Genomic DNA, 19,557 nt, shown 5'->3' on the forward strand with positions numbered 1-19,557 from the left:
GACTAGGTGTGTGGATGAGGGAAATGCTGTGGATGTGGTTTACATGGACTTCAGTAAAGCTTTTGACAAAGTCCCGCATAGGAGACTGGTCAAGAAGGTAAGAGCCCATGGGATCCAGGGTGCCTTGGCGCGTTGGATCCTAAACTGGCTGAGTGGCAGGAGGCAGAGGGTGATGGCCGAAGGATGCTTTTGTGACTGGAAGCCTGTGTCCAGTGGGGTACCTCAGGGATCGGTGCTGGGTCCCTTGTTGTTTGTGATCTACATAAATGATTTGGATGAGAATGTAAAAGGTATGATCAGTAAGTTCGCAGATGACACGAAAATTGGTGGGGTGGTAAATTGCGAGGAGGAAAGCCTCAGGCTACAGGACGATATAAACGGGTTGGTCAGATGGGCGGAAAAGTGGCAAATGGAATTTAACCCTGAAAAGTGCGAGGTGATGCATTTTGGATGGACAAATAAGGCAAGGGAATACACAATGAGTGGTAGGACCCTAGGAAGTACAGAGGGTCAGAGGGACCTTGGTGTACATGTACATAGATCTCTGAAGGCAGCGGAACAGGTAGATAAGGTGGTTAAAAAGGCATATGGGATACTTGCCTTCATTAGCCGAGGCATAGAATATAAGAGCAGGGAGGTTATGATGGAGCTGCACAAAACGCTGGTGAGGCCACAGCTGGAGTACTGTGTGCAGTTCTGGTCGCCTCACTATAGGAAGGATGTGATTGCTTTGGAGAGGGTGCAGAGAAGATTCACCGGGATGTTACCTGGGATGGAGCGCCTCAGCTATGAAGAAAGACTAAACAGGCTGGGGTTGTTTTCCTTGGAGCAAAGAAGGCTGAGGGGGGACCTGATTGAGGTGTACAAAATGATGAGGGGCATAGATAGGGTAGATAAAGAGGAACTTTTCCCCTTAGTAGGGGGGTCAATAACAAGGGGGCATAGATTCAGGGTAAGGGGCAGGAGATTTAGAGGGGATTTGAGGAGGAACTTTTTCACCCAGAGGGTGGTTGGAATCTGGAACTCACTGCCTGAAAGGGTGGTAGAGGCAGGAACCCTCACAACATTCAAGAAGCATTTGGATGAGCACTTGAAATGCCATTGCATACAAGGCTATGGACCAAATGCTGGAAAATGGGATTAGAAAGGACAGGGGTGGATGGGCGGCGCGGACACGATGGGCCGAAGGGCCTCTTTCTGTGCTGTAAACTCTATGACTCTATGACTCTATGACCCGAATTTCTGGGCCATTATGTTTTAACGGCTAAAAATGAACTAACCTTATTGGATAGGGTTTTTAAAGTATAACATTTTATTTTTCTAATTTTTAAAACTCAAAGAGAATTCTTGACAGGTTTTCGTGCATGCGCTTTGCATGCCTAAACCCGGAACTTGTGCAGCCACTACGGACGTGTGCGCACCTCACGGGGGTCGCAAATTACGGCCTAATGTCGTTTGTCAACATGGGCAAATAATTGAAAATAATATTTAATTCTACAGAATGTTCTGAATCAACACACTTCCCTGCTTTGTGCAAGTGATTCACGTGTTAGTTACTTGTTTTCAGAATACATCTACCCAGAAAGTTGTGGGTGTGACATCTCTTCATACTGTAAGAGATAGGTTACAGTAACAATAATGACCCCTGTCCAAGTTGAAATCTGAAGCCACAGCATCAGAAGGCAGATATTCTGCTGCAGGGGAGACCTTGGGTGAATTTATTTCCACAGTGTTCTCTTTCAGGGATTTTGTAAATGAATGTAATATATGATTGTACTGATGAAGTTCAAAGCTGTAGTTAGGGCTAAAAATATACCACAAGGGACTATAGAATATTGGAATTATGCAGTCATACTGTGTATGGGAATACCAATCTCTTTTTTTTTAAATGTTGAACTCCAATTTTCCATTGTGTGCGGAAAGAAATTGCATTTGATCCCAGATCATGGTAGCACCTGGAACATATTCTGAACATTCAATTATTTGCCCATGTTGACAAACGACATTACATATATAGTTCAATTATAGAACTGGATCTGACCATCCATTCCAATATGGACCTACTACAGCACGGACATCTCTGACGTAGTAAAAGAATACAATATTAAATTAATTTATCAATTCTGTGCTAATTGAGGCAGCCATGGGCAGTCTGAATTTCCAGGGTGGGGTGGGCGCACAGAGAAAGCACTGAAGGAAATAGAGATTTCCGACAAGGTGGTCACTACTGGGCTGAACAAGTTAAAGGAAGACAAGACACCAGACCAATATGTGTTTCATACAAGTTTTTAACATCACTGGTGAATTGTACTGTATGTGATTGACCTGACTCATTGCCGAATGTGTAGGTATGACATTTTATCATTTAAAACAGAACAGTAATAAAGCCAGTAGGGCTAATTTGAAACTAGGGTGATGCCATCTGCAATGCAATTTAATCAAACCAAAAGGTAGACCTAAAACTGTTACAACATAATAGTATTGCTCTTATCCATTATACCAGTACAACCTATTTAATTAGTTTCCAAAAACACTGAATTAAACTAATGAATACATCCAGATTGAGTCAGACATATTGTAATTTTACAAGTTACTGGCTATAGGCTGAATATGTTAATGATGGATTGTTGCATTACAACATTTTATTAAAGGAAGACAATATTTTCACAGGGAAATATTTTTAGTATATAGTACTTCACCCACAGGAGAAAGAATAGTTTAAAAGGTCATCAAGAACGGTCCCCTTATTCAGAAGAGATATTTCCAGTTTAGTCAGTGTAAGAGCATTCTCATGCAGATATGCTACATCAGGTTTTTCAGATGAAAATGACCCACCTGGAGGTGATGTATCTAGTGGGCTTGTTTCCAACTCGCTGTCATTGAGCCGATCAGATTCTAGCAACCTTACTAATCCTTGAAGCCAGTTCTGGCACTTAAAAACAATTCAAGTTTAGTACTGACCTACACTAAACTTCATTGTTGTACTCAAGTACTAGGAACAGGAAGCATGCAGATCACTGGTGAGTGCAATGGCAATCTGCTGTAGATGTATCTTCTAAATATGTCATGCGGACTTTTGGAATAATATTTTCTTTGCTGGACTCTATCACTTATATTTTATTAAATGACTAGTCTGGATTCTGCAGTTTTGTTTGACAAATCTGTTAGAGTTTTTCAGGTTGTAACGAGCAGAATAGATAAGGGGGAACCAGTGAATGTGGTGTATTTGGATTTTCAGAAGGCATTCGATAAGGTGCCACACAAGAGGTTATTAAACAAAATTAGAGCTCATGGGATTGGGGGTAATATATTAGCAGGGATTGTGGATTAGTTAACAGACAGAAAACAGAGTGTCGGAATAAACGGGTAATTTTCGGATTGGTAGGCTGTAACTAGTGAGGTACCACAAGGATCAGTGTTTGGGCCTCAGCTATTCACAATCTACATCAATGATTTGGATGAGGGGACCAAATGTAATATATCCAAGTTTGCTGATGATACAAAGCTAGGTAGGAATGTAAGTTGTGAGGAGGATGCAAAGAGGCTTCAAGTGGATATAGACAGGCTAAGTGAGTGGGCAAGAACATGGCAAATGGAATATAATGTGGAGAAATGTGAAGTTATCCACTTTGGTAGGAAAAATAGAAAAGCAGAGTATTTTTTAAATGGTGAGAGATTGGAAAATGTTGGTGTTCAGAGGGACCTGGGTGTCCTTGTATATGAATCACTGAAAGTTATCATGCAGGTACAGCAAGCAATTAGGAAAGCAAATGGTATGTTGGCCTTTATTACAAGAGGATTTGAGTATAAGAGTAAAGACATCTTACTGCAATGATATAGGGCCCTGGTGAGACCACACCTGGACTATTGTGTACAGTTTTGTTCTCCTTACCTAAGGAATGATATACTTGCCATAGAAGGAGTGCAACGAAGGTTCATCAGACTGATTCCTAGGACGGGGGGATTGTCCTATGAGGACAGATTGAGTAGACTAGACCTACATTCTCAACAGTTTAGAAGAATGAGAGGTGATCTCATTGAAATATGCAAAATTCTTATAGGGCTTGACAGGGTAGATGCAGGGAGCATGTTTCCCCTGGCTGGGGAGTCTAGAACCAGGGGTCACAGTCTCAGAATAAGGGGTCGGCCATTTAGGACTGAGATGAGGAGTAATTTCTTCACTCAGAGGGTGGTGAATTTTTAGAATTCTCTATCCCAAAGGGCTGTGGAGGCTCAGTGATTGAATATATTCAAGACAGAGATTGATAGATTTTTGAATATTAACGAAATCAAGGGATATGGGGATGGTGCAGGAAAGTGGAGTTGAGGTTGATGATCAGCCATGATCTCATTGAATGGCGGAGCAGGCTCGAGGGGTCGAATGGCCTACTCCAGCTCCTATTTCTTTTGTTCTTATGTTCTTATGTTTGAATATGTTGCACACAGCAACACTTCCACAAGGCTTCACCTGTTTTGTAACATGCTCATATCACTGTCATTTCCTATTGTGTTGTTTTATTTGAAAGTAAAATGTTAACATTTTGAAATAACCAAAACAGAACTTTTAATAATTCAGCAAACCTAAGCTTAAAAAGAAAGTCACATAAATTACATTTCAGAGGACTCATATTAGTCAACTTGAAAAGCTCCCATTGTTTTAGCCAGTTGCACTATCAATTGGACAATAATGAAAACTGTGTGTGTGAATTACCCCATTTTATTAATATTGCACAGCAAAACCTCTGTTTGCATGGTATTGCAATGGTCTGGATCTTGGTTCTGTGGCCAATCAACTATCCAAATAAAATTAAAGCGTTGCTGGGAGGCAGGACTAGGTATCTGTGTGAATATTAAATATGCTATTCTCTGGCATCTAATAATTTATCATTTCATTTCAAACAGCTGGCAGCTGTTGAAATTACTTTCAGACAGATACATCATGTAGTCTAGGATGGAAAAGCCTCCTGTCAGAAGGTACTGCAATTCATTTTAAGGTAGCAGAAAGAAACAGTGATCTGATATATCAGTGCTGCTTATAGTAGTGGACAGTCTGGGAAGATCAATCCTCCCATATTATTGATCAGTGCATCAAAACTCAACACTAAAAATGGAATAAATTCAAAATGAAGTGTTTGCTTACACCTAGCTTAGTCAGACTAAAACTATAAGTAAAATGCTGCAAGCATTTTTTTTAAAGTTTATTTTTTCTGCTTTTGGAAGATATCTTCTTGAAAGAGTTGTCCTGTTAATTCCTTTTGTACACATATCAAGTTTAATTAAAATATATAAAATGATTATTTTCTTGATGAAGTAATTAATCCTCCTATTTTTGTATTTTATTAAAAAGATGTTCAAATATTTGTAACAATGTGTGTTTAAAGGTGCATTTACACTAACTAGTGCAGTCAACTAGCTGCTTGAGTCTTCTTCAATCTTCACGCTATAGTATAAACAAGCCTGGGTTTCAGGGACTGAAGGCATCATAGATTCATAAAAATGTGGGTCTACAATCTTGCCATCGGGGTAAGGCTGCTGGTTTTGGTTATGTTAGCGCAGAGAGCCAGTCCCATGTGTTTTCCCTCCAGCTCTCTGCTTTTATAGCAGAGCCCAGTGCACTCACAGACACTGATTCCTGACTGAGTGCGTATAAAAGCGTCGCAAAATGGTGCACAGAGGCTGCTCTCCCAATGCAGGATGTAGTTAAAGCACAAAGCAACAACAAAGCCGAGGTCATCAGCTACCTGAAATGGTTGTTTCATCTCTCCCTTGCTTTTTATTGAGTTGTACAAAATTGACATGCTTTATCAGGTCATGGGACAGTTTATGCGATGCTGATGAATTAATATTTGCAGACACATACATTGAGGGTGATACACAGCTCTGCACATTGGGTGCTATTACTTGCTGACTGGACCAACACTACTTTCTTGCTCGGAGGTTTAGATTGAACAGGATGAGTGGGGCAGGGAGTTTGGCAGCATGTGCTCCCTGTGGCAGTTTAGGAGGGGTGGGATTCTGAGACTTGCCAGTTCAAGTTGCCCCAGGCTCCCTTCAGCTATATTGTATGGGCAGTTGAATTTTAAAGACAGCAGCATGCAGAAAGCACCCGGGTCACATACCTCCAGCTGCAGACATGACAGGCTGTCAATGCTGTGAGTGACTGTTGACTTACTCCTGCTTTGAATTCATGAAAGTGGCTGTACTCTGCAGTTCTGTTATGTTATTTAGAAGTACTTGCCTCTGCTTTGACACCATTTTCTCAGGACTTCCCCTGGTACATTAAATCTTCAAACTGTTAGTTAACCTGCTCTATTCCATAACAAAAATAGCAAATGCTAGAAACACTCAGCAGGTCAGGCAGCATCGGTGGAGACAACAGACAAGTTCACGTTCCGAGGTGCCGACCCTTCTTCAAAGGGATGTTTCTATTTCTAACTCTATTTCTCTCCACAGATGCTGCCTGACCTGCTGTTTCCAGTATTATCGGCTTTTGTTTCAGATTTTCAGCTTATGCACTTTTTTATTCTTTATGTTTCTATCCAATTCTGTCGTGCAAAGTTTCAGAACATACACAAGTGGCCCTGTAGGACACCAGAATATGTTGCTACAAGTTTTTAAATTACTGCCTACAATAATAATGAACATTTTAAATTAGGACATGAGAATAAAAGCAAAAAAAATGTTCTCTTCCCACCGATTATTTAAATTATTACAATTGAATTATTTGAAATAAACGGGATGGAGTGTGCAACATCCGGGTGACAGAACACATTACAAATTATAAAGTATGCTCCAGTTCATTCTGTGGGTGTTGTAAGTGTGCCCAAATACTTGCTAACTCTGCAAGATTAGTTAAGTATGTCATAACAATTTTATAATTATACCTTGCATAATAGTGCAAAACACTCTGAGAATCTGTACTGGCTACATTTTCAGAAATAAAGATCATGGAGGGGTGAAATTGGACAGCGCCAGCCTGCCAGCACGAACTGGGCATAGGGAAGGATCCCTGCGGTGAACAGGTAGGCCCAAACCACATTGGGGCCTCATTTAAATGAGGCCGGTGAGCTGCGAATGACAGCTGTGTGTCCCCAGGCTGCTCAAAGCGGATTTGAATTTTGGTGAATTGCCTGTGTCGCCAGCAGTGGCCCTCAGGTAGATCCTGGGAGGGTGCGGGGGCGGGGGAAGCAATCGGGATGGGGGGAGGCAATCTGAAGTGGGTGGAGGTGATCAGGGTGGGGAGATGGCCGTGTGGGGTCCAGCAACATCGGGACTGCTGTGGAGCTGGGAGGAGCACTCCATCCTTTAAAGGCTGCTGGGTGGGTTGCGTGTAGACTTGGTTATCCGGAGTGCAGCAGCCCAGTTTCGGGAAGGGTTCCTGAAACAGGTGCAGGTCCTGGATGGCTATACTTCAGCCTTTACCAATATAGCGGACGGTGCACTTTCTAGGCCCAGGAGCATAAATGATTGAAACAGATGTCAATGACTGCATGCATGTTCACAAGGACATGGAAAAAGGGCAAGTTATTGGATATGTGCACAAAGAACAATGAAAGATCATTTTAATATTGAAATGATGACTGCAGGTCGAAGATTAGGTCCAATGTTACTGCATCTATCTGCATGTGTAACTTGGGGCCACTGGGTCATTGGCTGCACTTGACAGCTAGAAGCAGCTATAACCTGGCAAGGACTGATGCAGAAGTAGAAAATGAAGTGGAGCTCCTCTGCTACAAGCTATGATGAAGTTGTTAGTGAATACTTCTGAAAATCACAACAAATACATTGTTTTTGACAGGCAAGCAATTAGCGCTAAAAGCTCACAGTGTAGAACAACCTCTTTAAACTCGGTTACACTGGAGCTTGGAACATGAGTTTTTGCAAATTTTTAAACTGTGACACATAGAGAATGCACTGAATGGGATTTTATTTTGATTGACCTGTTCACTTGTGCCATGCTCTTATTATGCCTTTATTTTACAATAATGTCACTTCATACTCTTTCTCTCGCTTTAGACTATTCAATAATTGTTTTATTTTTCAAGGTTGTACTCTGAGTACATTTTATGGACCTGCACTGTCACAGTGCTTGGATTGCTCTCTGTACAAAGAAAGAGGACTTCATGAGTACGATACTTTATTGTTTCTTACAGTTTTAAAAAGTAATCTCTTCCCCAGTTCCATTTTGTCCATTTAGAGCTGAGAAATACCAAGGGGCAGAAAACATTAGTGGGAGTTGTATACAGACCCCCAAACAGTAATGCCGAGGTTAGGGATGGCATTAAATGGGAAATTAGAGACACGTGCAATAAGGGCACAGCAGTTATCATGGGTGACTTTAATCTACATATAGATTGGGCTAACCAAATTAGTAACAATACTGTGGAGGAGGAATTCCTGGAGTGTATACGGGGTGGTTTCCTGGACCAATATGTCGAGGAAACAACTAGAGATCAGGCCATCTTAGACTGGGTATTATGTAATGAGAAAGGATTAATTAGCAATCTTGTGTGAGGCCCCCTGGGGCGGAACGATCATAATATGATAGAATTCTTCATTAAGATGGAGAGTGAAGTATTTGACTCAGAGACTAGGGTCCTGAATTTAAATAAAGGAAACTATGATGGTATGAGGCGCGAGTTGGGTAGGATGGATTGGGGAATGTTACTTAAAGGGTTGACGGTGGATAGGCAATGGCAAACATTTAAAGGTCGCATGGATCAACAACAGAATTTGTTCATCCCTGTTTGGCATAAAAATAAAACAAAAAAGGTGACTCAACCATGGTTAACAAGAGAAATTAGGGATAGCATAAGATCCAAGGAGAGGACATATAAATTGGCCAGGAAAAGCAGCAAACCTGAGGATTGGGAGCAGTTTAGGATTCAGCAAAGGAGGACAAAGGGATTAATTAAGAGGAAGAAAATAGATTATGAGAGTAAGCTTGCAGAGAACATAAAAACTGACTGTAAAAGCTTCTATAGATATGTGAAGAGAAAAAGATTGGTGAAGTCAAGCGTAGGTCCCCTGCAGTCAGAATCAGGGGAATTTATAATGGGGAACAAAGAAATGGCAGACCAATTAAATACATACTTTGGTTCTGTCTTCACAAAAGAGGACACAAATAACCTCCCAGAGATGTTGGGGAACATAGGGGGAGAAATTGAGTATAGCCCCGTTTGGGGCGCCAGCCTCGCCAGGGCACTAAAAGTAGCGCCCCGGAAGCATTCGCGGCCGCCCGCCAGAAATTGAGTGGTAGCGCCCCAAAGGGAAGCGCGACACTACTGGAGGCGCCCCGCATCCCTCTTGGGGCGCTGCGACTGAATATCGTTGCGGCACGTCGCGCTGCGGTATTGCAGGCCTTCATCCCCTTCTTAAAGGGGAGGGGCCTTGTGCAGCGCGATCTGGGGCCCAGCTGGGCCCCCGAGGATTGCGAGTTCAGGCAAAAGAGCCCAGCACCGAGGAGAAGTGCCGGGCTCTTGGAACGCAGCCAGCACTCCGCCGGGGGGGGTTCAGGAGGCCGGGGATGGGAGCGCAGGCAGGTGCTGGCAGGCAGCCAACAACAAAAATGGCCGCCCCGCACCTCTCCTTTAATTTGCGCCTCCCCGGCCGCAGGTAGGCCCCCCTGAACCGGTCGGACATAGCATCTGGCGGTAAATCAGGGGGCGCTGCCAAATATCGCAGCCGGGTCGTCAGCGGGGCACTGCGCACACCGATGATGTCATCAGTAGTGACGCAGCGCTAACAGCTAGCTCCACCACTAGCGTCCCGCGGAATTTAGCGGGAGGCGTGGACAGTGCCGCGCCCGGGCGCCAGTTGGCTTGCGACCCACTTAGCGCCCTCTTAAGGCGCTAACGGGTGGCACAGCCAATTGAATTTCACCCCCATAGGGTCTAATGAGAGGGAGGAACTGAATGAAATCAGTATTTGTAAGGAAATGGTGTTAAGGAAATTGACGGGATTGAAGCCCAATAAATCCCCAGGGCCTGATAATCTACATCCTAGGGTACTTAAGGAAGTGGCCCTAGAAATAGTACATGCATTGCTGGTCATCTTCCAAAATTCTATAGATTCTGGTGTGGCGGAACCACCGAATGACTCTGGCTAACTGCACATAATTCTCTTTAACGATGTTCTAACACCAGCCTAAACCTGTACCATTGTGTTAGGCATTACTGTGTTTTGTATATAGAGTTTGCATGTACAGGGCATGGCCCCTTTAAGAGCACGGGAAAACGCGGGCAAACGCGATGACGTCATGTCGCAAACCACAGGACTGCCCAGCCAGTCCTCGTGGCATCTCCATTGAGTAAAGACCTGTTTGATTGTTCTCCTGTGTCGATCTCAATTATTCGTAGGAATTCGTCAATTCCTACATTGGAGACCCTGTTTTTGTGAACGTTTTCACAAAAGAAGAGCACAGCATGGAAGCAAATGCCGTTTCGCTAATGCTACCGCAGCTCTGGGAGCAGCAAGCGCCCTCGTGGTTTATTCAGGTCGAGGCTCATTTTGCCCTGCGGAACATCGATGCGGATCAGACAACGTTTGCACTCGACAGCTCTACCGCCTCTCGCATCGTCAGGCTCCTCGAAAACCCCCCAACAGAGTGCAAGTATGAAACCCTCGGCGGAGATGCCACGATGACTCATCCCCCGCAGACGCCACCCTAGCTCATCAGCCTGCTGGGCTGTGTTTTCTGCCACGCGCCGTTCGGCACGAAGGTGAAGTCTTGCCGCCCTCCCTGCAGTTTCCCCCATAAAACGGGCACCCCGCGACCGCCCTTGCTGTGCAGATGGGGAATCACAGCCCCACCCTTGAAGCAGCCAATGGAGTTTCCCAGCCCCTCCTCGGTGCGGCTTTCCTGTGCGCCAACAGCCTCCTGGTCGGCGTCGGGAACCGACAGCTCATCAACGCAGCAGCGTTTACTGCTCTTCCGTGTTACCGCAGTAACACTACGTCACGCACCGTCCTGTGCGTTTCCGACTCCAGATGAGTTCGCTCGCCTGCTCGGCGAATTTCCCGACCTGACAAGACCCAAGTTCATTTCTTCCTGGATCGCCCGTTTCGCGGTGCCCGCTTCGCAGCACAGGCTACGGAGGTCACATGTTCCCACGAAGCTTCACAAAGCTGAATACGTTTTTATTTGCCATGTCGCGCATAGGGAGCCGCTCAAGGCCAGCACATTTCGACCTCGACCGCCCCGTCGAGACAGCACAACCGCCAAGTCCGGGTCGGCCACCCATCGTTGTTACGGCAGACCAAGTGTGACCGCCCGCCAGACCGCCAGCTGCCCAGCAGCCTCCGCCTCGAGAGTACAGGAGTCGTTCTGACAGGCTCGTCAGACCCCCTCACTGTTTGACTTTGTCCGTTAAAGCAAATTCTGGGGGGCCGCATGTGGCGGAACCACCGAATGACTCTGGCTAACTGTATATAATTCTCTAACGATGTTCTAACACCAGCCTAAACCTGTACCATTGTGTTAGGCATTACTGTGTTTTGTATATAGAGTTTGCATGTATGGGACGTGGCCCCTTTAAGAGCGCGGGAAAACGCGGGCAAACGCGATGACATCACGTCGCAAACCACGGGACTGCCCAGCCAGTCCTCGTGGCATCTCCATTGAGTAAAGACCTGTTTGATTGTTCTCCTGTGTCGCTCTCAGTTATTCGTAGGAATTCGTCAATTCCTACACTGGAACAGTTCCCGTGGATTGGAGGGTAGCTAATGTTACCCCAATATTCAAAAAAGGTGGTAGAGAGAAAACGGGGAATTATAGACCGGTAAGCCTGACATCGGTATTGGGGAAAATGCTAGAGTCCATTGTGAAAGATGTAATAGCAGAGCACTTGGAAAACAGTGACAGGATCGGACAAAGTCAACATGGATTTACAAAAGGTAAATCGTGCTTGACTAATCTACTGGAATTTTTTGAGGATGTAACTGGTAGAATAGATAAGGGAGAACCAGTGGATGTGGTGTATTTGGACTTTCAGAAGGCTTTTGATAAGGTCCTGCATAAGAGATTAGTGTGTCAAGTTCAAGCACATGGGATTGGGGGCAAGGTACTGACTTGGATAGAGAACTGGCTGGCAGACAGGAAGCAAAGAGTTGGAATAAACGGCTCTTTTTCCGAGTGGCAGGCAATGAAGAGTGGGGTACCGCAGGGATCGGTGCTAGGACCCCAGCTATTCACAATATATATTAATGATCTAGACGAGGGAACTGGATGTAATATCTCCAAGTATGCAGACAACACAAAGCTGGGTGGGCGTATGTGTTGTGAGGAGGATGCCGAGAAACTCCAGTATGATTTGGACAGATTGGGTGATTGGGCAGATGTATGGCAGATGCAGTATAATGTGGATAAATGCAAGGTTAGCCACTTTGGTGGCAAAAACAGGAAGGCAGACTATTATCTGAACGGCAATAGATTGGGAGAAGGGGAAGTGCATCGAGACCTGGGTGTCCTTGTGCGCCAGTCGCTGATGGTAAGCATGCAGGTGCAGCAAGCGGTTAAGAAGGCAAATGGTATGTTGGCCTTCGTAGCGAGAGGATTCGAGTACAGGAACAAGGATGTCTTGCTGCCATTGTACAGAGCCTTGGTGAGACCACACCTTGATTATTGTGTGTAGTTTTGGTCGCCTTATCTGAGGAAGGATGTTCTTGCCATGGAGGGAGTGCAGCGAAGATTCACCAGACTGATACCTGGGATGGCAGGAATGACGTATGAGGAGAGATTGGGTCGATTTGGTTTATACTCGCTGGAGTTTAGAAGAATGAGAGGGGATCTCATTGAAACTTATAAAATTCTAACAGGACTAGACAGACTAGATGCAGGAAGGATGTTCCCGATGGCGGGGGAGTTCAGAACCAGGGGTCACAGTCCAAAGATAAGGGGTAAGCCATTTAGGACAGAGATGAGGAGGAATTTCTTCACCCAGAGAGTGGTGAACCTGTGGAATTCTCTACCACAGAAGACAGTAGAAGCCAATTCATTAAATATATTCAAGAAGGAGTTAGATATATTTCTTAGAGCTAAAGGTATCAAGGGATATGGAGAGAAGGCAGGGACAGGGTACTGAGTTTGGATGATCAGCCATGATCTCATTGAATGGCGGAGCAGGCTCGAGGGGCCGAATGGCCTACTCCTGTTCCTATCTTCTATGTTTCTATGTCTCATCATTTTTTTCTCCCCCTCTCCTGAAGGCATCGATTCCTGTATGGTTTCAGTTACTAGCAGCTCTGCAGTATTTTGTTCAAATAGCCAATCTTCATGCGTGAGTTTAGACTGTTGGGGGGAAGGGGGGGTGTGGATTTTAACCTAAAGAAACAGGTGGGTTTGGAGCGTGGGGGTAGTTAAATTGTTAAAATTCAGATTCCCGACCTGAACCCGCCTCCAACCTGCCCACTACTGGTGTTAATGGAGGCGGGACGGGCTGGCAGCCAACCCGCACCCAGGAGGCGGGACGTTAATTTAAATATTATAATGAAGCTGGAAACCTCTTTCTAACCTCCATTTTGTTTTTAACTCTATCTGGATGGGTTTTACACACTTCGTAAAACCCAGCAGTTACAACAAGGCGAGGACTGCTGCATCCATGAGGTAAGTGCCTTTATACCTACTTCTTGGATCCAGGGTCCCTGCCTAGCACACCCCCTGCGATCGGAGAACGCCCCCCCCACCCCACGAGGCCCCCAATCGCCTTCCCAGGCCCCCCCAATCGATCATCCTGAGTCTGGCCATGATCCGAAGTGACCTTCCCTCCCTACCCACACCCAGTCCCACGACGTCCCCGATCTACCCCTCCCCCCCACCGCCACATCCCACAACATTCCCGATCTTTCCTTCTCTTCCCCCCCCCACTCAACCCCCGGTCACGATCTTCTTTTCACCCACCCCCTATCCTCAGGGGGCTGGCACCGGCCCCCACCCAATCCCTCCCTCCTCTGTGCGGCCTAGTGCCGCAGGCCTACCCGCCCGCAGCCAGCCAGCCTCTCAAACTGGCTGTCTGCAGGCAGGAAGCAGAGGCTTCAGATGCAAATCAGGCCCTGCCGTTAAAGTCGGCAGGGCCTACAGGAAAATCTGTTCTCCCAGGTTTCCCGCCCGCATCCAGGTCTTTTATTAGTGGGCTGATGTCAGCCAGAGCAGCAGTTTGGATGCTACAAATTGTCCCAGCATCTCTTGGTGAAAGGAGGTGGGGATGGAGGCATATCAGCCAGGGTTCTGTCTCTGCCTTAGCATCTACTGGCTCCTTCTGGAAAGTATCCTTGTGTGAACATTGGGTGAGGACATGACTGTGATAACCTCCTATGCTTGAATAACTTGGTAAAACTCATCATCTGTGTTCCCACATGAAGAATGACTACTTGGGTGGGATACTAGAGGGCCTCTGGCACCTGTGGAACTATAACCGAAAAGTGAGTCAATGCCTTCAGGAGAATGGAGAGAAAATGGGAGAAATTTGAATAAATTGATTAAAAAATTCATCTTTAAGTGAGCTTTTTAGGAATAATATGAGGAATTTTCTGTGCCGGGTGGTTAGAGAATGAATGGTTAGGCCACTGGGTGAACAGAATTAATTTCAAGGCACATGAATGAAACTTGTCTGGGGTGGTAGTGAAAACCAGGCGATAGCGAATCAACAGCCCGTTTCACAAAGCTGAAAGAAAGTCACAATAATGGCTGTCTGATGGTTTATTGTACCAACACTCGATGTCATAGAGTGTTAGGATACAACTACTTGACCTTTGAAGCAATTGCCCAATCTCAGCCAGGGAGGCTAAGTGCTTTCCCATAGAGAGAGAAAGACTGTTGGGAAAGTCCCCCATGGCCACAGATGCAAACATTATAGCATCTGGCTCAAAAGTGGCATTGGGAGAGGCAAGAGGAATGAACTGCATGCCTACCTACTTGGTTGTGGAATGAAGCATGCTACAGGAGTGGAACCAAAAAAAAGGAAACAAAAAGTGATGAGATTTTTGACAAAAGCATCTTTGGGGAAGAGTAACAGATAAAAGGACATGTGGAAAATAATTTAGACCAAGGGGACAATGTACTCCATGCTACAGTTTTAATGCGACAGTGTGAACAGTTCCCAGTGATTGCGTCTCTGACAGCTCAGCCCAAGGGACCAGAGGATTTGGCTTGTTCCCTGAAAACTTTCGACTGAGTGAATATAAATCACTCATTGGAAGTAAAACAGAATTGGAAATGTTCCCAGTTACAGTTTTACATAAAAATATACAGAACGTGCACTTTAATTTTGCTACACTGACCTGAGTTGCAAATGAAATATGTGCTAAGAGCAACAGGCAATTTTGTCGGCTTTACTGTCTGTTCTGCATGTGTAAGTGCATGGGTATGTGTACCCATTTCAATTTGTTGAAGTGTGAGCCTGTCTGAATATGAGTTTGAGCCTAAGCCTGTCAACATAACTGAATGTGTGTGTGTGTGTGTGTGTGTGTACATGAATGGGTCCTTATATATATCTTTGGATGTTTGAGTGTGTTTTTGTATCTGTCTAAATGGTGAAGTGCATGTGAACTGTATGAGTGCATGCGTAAGTCTCAGAATGATTGGATATGTGTTTGAGGCTACAGATGTGTGTGTTTGAATGTGTTAAGTCATGTATTCTATCTTTGTGCATGAATATATGAGTGTGTTCATGCCTGCCTCCCTGAATGGCTGTGTCTTTGAATGTTTGCCTGTGTTTGTCGGCTGCATATAGTGACACCACTATTCTCGGCCAGAGTGGAGATGATTGCGTAACACCCCCATCAATCACACCTGGAGACTGCACTGCTGTGACTGGGATTGATTTTACACACACCATTTGTATAAAGCATAAGAACATAAGAAATAGGAGCAGGATTAGGCCATTTGACCCTTCGAGCATGCTCCGCCATTCAATAAGATCATGGCTGATCAACTACCTCATCTCCACTTTCCTGAACTATCCCCATACCCCTTAATTCCCTTAATATTCAAAAATCTATCAATCTCTATCTTGAATATACTCAACGACTGAGCCTCCACAGCCCTCTGGGGTAGAGAATACTACCCTCTGAGTGAAGAAATTTCTCCTCATCTCAGTCCTAAATGGCCCACCCCTTATTCTGAGACTGTGACCCCTGGTTCTAGACTCCCCAGGCAGGGGAACATCCTCCCTGCATCTACCCTGTCAAGCCCTGTCAGGATTTTGTATGTTTCAATGAGATCACCTCTCATTCTTCTAAACTTTAGATAATACAGGCCTAGTCTACTCAAACTGTCCTCATAGGATAATCCCCCCATCCTAGGAACCAGTCTGGAGAACCTTCGTTGCACTCCCTCTATGGCAAGTATATCTTTCCTTAGGTAAGGAGACCAAAACTGTACACAATACTCCAGGTGTGGCCTCACAAGGGCCCTATATAAGTGCAGTAAGACTTCTTTACTCTTATAACTCAAATCCTCTTGTAATAAAGGCCAACATACCATTTGCTTTCCTAATTGCTTGCTGTTACCTGCATGATAACTTTCAGTGATTTGTGTACAAGGACACCCAGGTCCCTCGGAACACCAACATGTTCCAATATCTCACCATTTAAAAAAAATACTCTACTTTGCTACTTTTCCTACCAAAGTGGATAACTTCACATTTCTCCACATTTTATTCCATTTGCCGTGTTCTTGCCCACTCAGTTAGCCTGTCTATATCCCCTTGAAGCCTCTTTGCATCCTCCTCACAACTTACATTCCCACCTAGCTTTGTACCATCAGCAAACTTGAATATATTGCATTTGGTCCCCTCATCCAAATCATTGATATAGATTGTGAATAGCTGAGGCCCAAGCACTGATCCTTGCGGTACCCCACTAGTTACAGCCTGCCAACCCGAAAATGACACATTTATTCCTATTCTCTGTTTTCTGTCCGTTAACCAATCCTCAATCCATGCTAGTATATTACACCCAATCCCATGAGCCCCATTTTGTTTAATAACCTCTTGTGTGGCACCTTATCGAATGCCTTCTGAAAATCCAAATACACCATATCTACTAGTTCCCCCTTATCTATTCTGCTAGTTACAACCTCAAAAAATGAACAGATTTGTCAAACATGATTTCCCTTTCATAAATCCGTGTTGACTCTGCCCAATCCTATTATAATTTTCTAAGTGCCCTGTAACCATGTCCTTAATAATAGATTCTAGAATTTTCCCTACTACTGATGTCAGGCTAACTGGTCTGTAGTTTTCTCTCGCCTTCCTTTCTTAAATAGTGGGGATACATTTGCTAAGTTCCAGTCTGCGGGAACTATTCTAGAATCTATGGAATTTTAGAAAATGACAATCAATGCATCCACTATTTCTAAAGCCACCTCTTTCAAAACCCTAGGATGTAGGCCATCAGGTCCAGGGGATTTATTGGCTTTCAGTCCCATTAATTTCTCCAGTACTACTTTTTTACTAATACTAATTTCTTTCAGTTCCTTATTCGCGCTAGAGCCTTGGTTCTCCACTATTTCCGGGAAGTTTTTTGCATCTTCTTCCGTGAAGACAGACACAAAGTATTTGTTTAATTTCTCTGCCATTTCCTTATTCCCCATTAGAATTTCTCCTGTCTCAGCCTGTAAGGGACCCACATTTACTTTCGCTAATCTTTTCCTTTTTATATACCTCTAGAAGCTTTTACAGTCTGTTTTTATGTCTCTCGCTAGTTTAGTCTCATATTCTATTTTCCCTTTCTTTATCAATTTCTTGGTACTCCTTTGCTGAATTCTAAAATCCTCCCAATCTTCAGGTTTACTACTCTTTTTGGCAACATTATAAGCCTCTTCCTTTGATCTAATACTATCTTTAACTTCTCTTAGCCACGGTTGGACAACTTATTCTGTGGGGTTTTTGTGCCTTAAAGGAATGTATTTGTTGTAAATTATGTATTAATACTTTAAATGCTAGCCATTGCTCGTCCAGTGTCATACCTTTTAATGTAGTTTCCTAATCTACCTTAGTCAACTTGCCCCTCATACCTACATAGTTTGCTTTGTTTAGGTTTAAGACTCTAGTTTCGGATTTAACTAAATCACTTTCAACTCAATATAAAATTCTATCATATTATGGTCACTCTTCCTTAAAGGCTACTACAAGGTTATTAATTAACCCTTTCTCGTTGCACAATACTAGATCTAAAATAGCCTGTTCCCTAGTTGGTTCCTCAACATACTGATCTAGAAAACTATCTTGCATACATTCCATGAATTCGTCCTCCACACTATTACTGCCAATTTGGTTTGCCCAGTCTATATGTAGATTAAAGTCCCCCATGATTACTCTATTACCCTTGTTACATGCGCCTCTAATTTTCTGATTTACACTCGGCCCTACATTACAACTACTGTTTGGGGGCCTATAAACATCTCCCACCAATGTTTTCTGCCCCTTGATGTTTCTTAGCTCCACGCAAACTGATTCTACTTCTTGATTTTCGGAGCTAAGATCCTTTCCCTCTACTGTCTTTATCCCATCCTTTATTATCAGGGCTACCCCTCCTCCTTTTCCATTTTGCCTATCCCTTCTAAAAGTTTTGTATCCTGGGATATTTAGTTCCCAACCTTGGCTGCTTTGCAACCATGTCTCCGTTATGGCTATTAGATCAAACCTGTTAATTTCTATCTGCGCTATTAATTCATCTATTTTGTTGCGAATGCTTCGCACATTCAGATATAGTGCCTTTTGCTTTGACTTTGTTCTATTTTTCCCTGATGTCACCTAACTCACTGATGCCTTATTACCTTTGTTATTCTCTAAGGGCTAGATTTTCAGTATAGACAGTTTTGGGGCGCTAACCTTAGCGCCCGCCCGAAGTTAGCGCCCGCCCCAAAGTAGCGCCCCGTTGCCGGAAATTCAGTGGCTTCGCCCTAAGAGGTTGGTGGAGCGTTAAAAGAGGCGTTCCACTACTATCTTTAGGCGCTAAGCCGGCGGTGCAGAGCGCAACACCCGAGCTCGGGCGCAGCGCACGGCAGACACTCTGGTGCCAGTGAGCTCTTAAAGGGGAAGGGTGCATGTGTTTTTTTCAAAGGCAGAGTCTGGGGGGGAAAGAGGAGGATGAGGATGATGAGGATGAGGATGAGGAGGAGGAGATAAATACACCGTTCACAACAACACACTGGATCCTTCCACACAACACATGCAGACTGCCTTTTATAGTGCAGGAGGAGTGCCCTTTAATTTGCGCTCCCCAGGGTGTGTTGCGTTCCATTTTACAAACGCTCTGGACGCCAGCCGCACAATGGGGCGGTCCGACTGAAGTTTGGATTCGGGGTGGCCAAAGGGCGTTGCACGAGGATGTGACGTCATTTTCTGCGCGCGCATCCGGGCGGCCGCTAAACTTTGCGCCGGCGCTAACGGGCAACTTAATTTGGGGCGGGGCGCAAACTGCGCTGCGCCCGGGCGCTACACGCATAGCGCCCGAAAATCACTTCTCTTAAGGCGCTAACTGCTGGCGCAAGCAACTGAAAATCTAGCCCTAAGTCCCTTCCTGACCCACTCTGCTTATTTTTACCCAAACCTCTAT

General features: G+C 44.6%; 1 protein-coding gene across 15 annotated transcripts in view; it reads right to left on the minus strand.

The window, feature by feature from the left end:
• Positions 1-19,557, minus strand: part of nrxn1a (neurexin 1a) — a 2,435,560-nt gene that overhangs the window by 16,972 nt on the left and 2,399,031 nt on the right. The gene's annotated exons all lie outside the window — the stretch shown is intronic.

This window comes from Somniosus microcephalus, chromosome 3 (genome assembly GCF_052327205.1).
Source record: "Somniosus microcephalus isolate GS21.2 chromosome 3, FLI_Smic_1.0, whole genome shotgun sequence".
NCBI classification, from domain to species: Eukaryota; Metazoa; Chordata; class Chondrichthyes; order Squaliformes; family Somniosidae; genus Somniosus; species Somniosus microcephalus.